Here is a 5,488-nt window from a genome sequence, read left to right as displayed (position 1 = left end):
GTGCTTGGTGGTAAGCTTTACCACAGTTCTTACGTTGGCGGCAGTAAGGCCTTGGAAGTGGGGACTCCCTCCTGGGTGCCCTTTCCTGGACCCTGGATTTCTCTGGTCTCTGAGAAGCAGGTGTGAGCTTGTCAGAGAGGCAACAGTCTTCCTGACTGGCTCATAAGAAAGTCATGGGTTTTTTACGTTGGAAACAACTGGGACACATCTAAGGGCAACCAGGGTCATAGGAATCTATAGGTGGCAATATCTGTGTCACACAGGGGAGCATAGAGGGCATGGTTGAGTCACCAACCTTTTAGGGGTTAAAGAGACTCTGATGGAAGACAGGGCACTGGTGTGGAACATCATTGAGATTCCACTTGAGGCTGAGACTGACAGCCTCAAGTTAAGGAAGCATCCTTACATTTTCACTGAGGGTCATGGCTACTCCTGGAATACCTGGCTTCCTTAAGGGCATCAACTGGGGCTCCTCCCACATCACCCGTGGTTGGGAAGGAGAGACTCCCTGATAGTAAATCCTCCAGGAATGCGTGAAAATTGCTTAGGGGAAATTGCTCACACTCTGCTCAAGTAGTAACATCTGGGCTGTGACTCCACTTCACCTGTATTGTCTGGTTGCCTCAGTAAACACCAAAAGGGTCCTCAACATCTTAGTGCCCTGAGTAAAGTGTTGAAAATGTCTGGAGGATCATGGTTCCAAGGGGTATGCATTCCACTGCTTCTGGAAGTGACATATCCAATTGAAAAACCAGCCTCTACCTCAGAGCAAAGCCTGTCCAAGGAAGGGACATGACCTTAGTCCTTGGAAAGACCCACAGAGCACTCCTAGGCACATACCCACCCTGCTAAGTTGTTTATCTACAAATAACAGGAGAGATCTGCTGCACCAGGTGTCCCTGACTCAGTCAGGCTAGGTGGGGACCCATAGTAATCCCCTAGCAGCCACCAATCAGCATGAGACAGGGAAATACCTGGGATGCCAGATAACCTCCCAGTAGTTTATGGTGGTTGATAACGTGTTGGGAAACCATGTAGTTCAGCACGAACACCCCTCTTGGCTTAAACAAATCAGTTCAAATGAATCCCCCTCTTGTAGTAGCCAATCACCCCTACCCAACTTGTTCCTGCCAGTGAATGTGTTAGAGTTGTTTTAGAGTTATTTTATGATTTTCCCGTGGTGTGTGATGATTTGCTAAGAGATATTATGATGTATGTGAAGTCCCTGCCTTCACCAAAGAGTGTATAAAACTGCTGCAAACCCTGGGCTGGGGCCTCTCAGCGTCACCAGTTGCTGTGTGCACGTGGAGGACCCTGCTAGCTTGCAATAAACACCTCTTTGCTGCTTACTTTGATCTTGGTCTCTGGTGGTCTTTTGGGGGGTCCCGAATTCAAGCATAACACCATATGGATACTGACTTCTCATTTCCAGATGGTCTGATGCACATCTTGTCACCACTTAGCTCCTCAGTCTCTACTCCATCTCAGCTTGGAACCAGAAGCACTTTGGGACACTGGGGCCAGTTGGTGGGGGGCGGTTTCAGACCCATTTCAGATAAGGGGAGAGTCTAGGTGCAGTGGCAGTTGTCCTGATAACATCACCTCAATTTTAAATAAATAAATAAATTTAGACCAGATGATCTCTTGCTTAAAACTGAAGGTGTATGGTGAAAGTGATTACAAATTTCAGCTTGAAGTGATGGGCATAGTGGGGCTTTCCTTTCTAGATATTTTCATTAAACCCCAAGGCAGCTCTTTCTTTCTAGATATTTTCATTAAACTCAAATACAGCAATCTGCATTACAGTTCATATCACAAAAGGCTGAGGGCAGGGTGGATCCTGAAATCTTATCAGAACCACAGAAGGATTCATCTAGGGTGGACTGTATCTGGCACAAGGCCTGATGGTTCCCTAATGGGTCATTTATAACACTGCTGAGAAGGAAATTAAAGGGAGGGAGGGAATCTTGTTTTGCATACAGAGAGACCACACAGGACTATGATCAGCAATGAACAGCGAGCTTCCTTTTGTTTTCACAGTCACCAGCCACCAGATTATGAAAATGTCTTTGAATGGGAACCCTGAAGATCCAGTGGAGCCCTCTGGCCTCTGGAGCCTAAATTGGAGTCATTTCTTCAATCCCAGCTGTAGTCACTGCTGTGATTTATATTCTGTTGTGGAAGGGAAGAACCTTGGAAAATAGAATTCTGAGAGTTCAGGGATGGTGCGGGGACAACAATTCATTATTTGAAGATTTTTTACCAGAGGGTGGGTAGAAAATTCTAGGGGAAAAATATTACCTGGGCAAAATAAGTCCTTAATGGAGCTTTTTACATTTTCTGGCTTTTCTCTCATAGACCAATAGCTGAAAGCTCTTTTTGTGTTAGTTAAAATCCTTCAGAAACAGACACCAGGACAAGATTTTATGTAAAAGATTTATTGGGGGAAATGCTTATGAGGATAAAACGGAGGGAATTTAAGAGGTGGGTAGAGACAGACACTTGTGAGGGACAGGGAGGGCATAGAAGGACAATTGGGTGGGAGGGAACACAAACTACAGCAATCTGCATTACAGTTCTAAGGAATTTTGGGCCAGGTCATTGGTGTACTCCAGGCCAAGTTTATTATTAGTGTGGCCTTCTGGTTCACTGCTCATAATGGCCAATTCAGATGCATGGCTACCTGGTGCCCCATGGTCAAGAGTTCCAAGCTTCTCAAAAGCTATATAATTAATTCTCTGCTTTAGAAACCATAACCTTGCTTCAGAATGTCATGGACTTGAATTGTGGTTCTCCTACTGAGGTTCCCCACAAGTTCCATGTTGAATTTATTCCCACCACTGGCTGGAATGCATGGCCCAAGGAGCTGGATTATAGAGCCCACTGGGCAGGGATAATTGCACAGTAGCCTGGACCTTCTAGGGTTCTTTTCTACTCTGGGTCCTTCTCAAAGTTGACAACCTCTGTGTCACCTGGCATATGAGCTAAACTGGCATTCTTAAGAATAGTATGTGTTGCCTTTCAATTCTGAAGGCCCTACTTGGTTCTGTGCTTTCTCTTTTATCATAGGAGATCCAAGATGCAGCAATCTGTCTTACACTTTGGAAGATACATCCCAGCATGCCCCTGACCACCAGACTCCTAAAAACATCACTGTAATGGTGGGTGATGAATTTCCAGAGTTTTTCACCAATGTATTAACTGCCTCATTCTTGTCCTGTCTGATCAGACATTTGCCATCAATGTTATGGATCAGGGCAATGTTCTATGGGATGTCTATGTATGGCCAGCTTTTTTGTACTTATTGTAGTGGAGGCTAGAGAATTAATGCAGCTTTGAGGTGAAATTGTATTGTCCCTTTCTTGTGAATACAAATAGTTTCTAGCCTTTTTTTCTAACTGGAATAGCAATAATCGACTAAATAAAAAACTATATACCACTTATCTGAGACCTTGTAAATCTATCACTTCTGGCATAGCAGCTATGATCAGGGATACTCTAAGTTGAGCAGGAGGTACTGGGCAATATATCTCCAAGATCTACATAAAAGCCAGACTGGACACATAATAAAGCTATCATCACTGTAGTATTTAGACATCTAATGGTGGTACCACACCTTCCAGGATAAGATATGTCAATCAGTTGCACACGTAAAATTTGGCTTCGTTCTGGGAACAAAGCAAAGAATAACTTTGGAGCTACTGTCTTCAGCCTCCTACCCCTCCTCTATCTTCCTTTTTCTGTCTGTAGATTTTTATAGCATCTTTTGGCTCCTATTTTGCTTCTAGAAACCATATGCTCAATTAATTAATAATCTCCATTACTACTGGAAACTTAAGTCCTCTTGGTTGCCCTCCATCCTTGCCAGTTATTGTGGTCATTATGGTCTTCCAGGTCTGCCAGTTAGGTGCCACCACCTAACCTTGAATACTACAAGAATCCCCCACCAATTTGGGATATTCTCAAGCTCAGTCAGCTCTGTTGGTTCTATAACAGTTTTTCCTACCATCAGTCTTGGCCAGCAAGGAGACCCACAACTGAACTTTTCAATGTCATAAGACATTGCTTATGCCTTGCTGAATGATGTATCTTCGGAGCCTTTTTGTGAGATACGACCCTTTTCTGGTTCTGCTGACATCAAAAAATATATTCATGCTGGCATGCCCATATCCTCCAACATCCTACCTCTATTATTTTTCAGAAAAACTCAGAAATTTACTTAAAAAGGGCTCCAGGCCTGTTAGCAAATTTGTCCCATCTTTTATAGTTCTCACTAGGGTATTAATTTGGTGTATTGAGAAAGTTTGTCCAAGTCAAAGAATTCTTTCTTATTCACATCTATAGTCTAGCACCTTTGATGGAAAATCCTTAAAACTCAATTCTGGTATAACTTCATGAGTTTTTGTAGCTTCTCTGGTATCTCCTCCTCTCCTTATCAGGCCTCACATATCTTCAGTTGGTTATCACTGAAGATTAAGCTTAAGATTAACTTTAGCTGGAGTTCAGGAGGGATGCAGAGAACAGCTAGTGAGCAGGAGCATGGGAGTAGTGTTAAGCTTTTACTATGGAAGGGTACGTGAAGCTGCAACCTCAGGATGGCTGGGGTGGGGATGCGTTTGCAGAGTCAACATTGTTAGGACATCCATCAGATGCTTCCATCCCATTTTTTAGGTTCTCAAGTTCTCTCAAGCCTTTATAACTTATCTCAATATTTAAACATTTTTAGATCTGCCAAAGAAAGAGTAGTAAGGTCCCAGACTGCAGAACAGTTCTGGGAAGTTCTCAAGCAAAGTCATTTAATAAGAGAGTCTTGTGTTCTTTAGGAATAGGCCTGCTCTATACCCTAACCGTGTTCCTAGGTTAATTGGGAGGAACCCACACGAATCACAGCCCTAGCACAAACAAATGTCGGGGTGGATCCAGGGGGACAGCAGCTGAGGCCACCAACGAGGAGTTACATTCCCTGAAGCAGGAGATCTGAGAGGCCATTGCATCCCCCTCATACTGTGTGGTTCTTCTGAAGATCTGCCCCGCACTGAAGTGAGTTTATCTATACCTTGAAGATGTCTGTTCTAAAGACAACAAGAGATCCCGCTGGCTGAATCCCACAGCCTGCTCTCCAAACAAAAGATGGGAAACAGGTAAGAGGCAGAAAGAGAATGTAGGTAAAGGAGTGAAATACGAAAGAGAGAGAGAAAGAGAGAGAGAGAGAGAGAGAGAGAGAGAGAGAGAGAGAGAGAGAGAGAGAAACTTATGCATGTATGGTGTCAAAAAGAAAATCCAAAAATAAAGTAGCAGCCAGAAAATGAAAAACAACAACAATCACACAATTTAAGAAGCATGAGTAGGAGGGCAGGTTGATTCTCTGCAGGACTGAATTTTGGACCCAAGAAGAAAGAGGAACCCTAAGAGAATACCCCTGCCCTTCCTTCTTCCCCAGTAACAGCTGCTGATTCGTTGATTCAGTCATGTGACCTTTGCAACCACT

The sequence above is a fragment of the Ictidomys tridecemlineatus genome, chromosome 4 (genome assembly GCF_052094955.1).
Source record: "Ictidomys tridecemlineatus isolate mIctTri1 chromosome 4, mIctTri1.hap1, whole genome shotgun sequence".
In the NCBI taxonomy this organism is placed as follows: Eukaryota; Metazoa; Chordata; class Mammalia; order Rodentia; family Sciuridae; genus Ictidomys; species Ictidomys tridecemlineatus.
Note: the sequence above shows the minus strand (reverse complement) of the source record.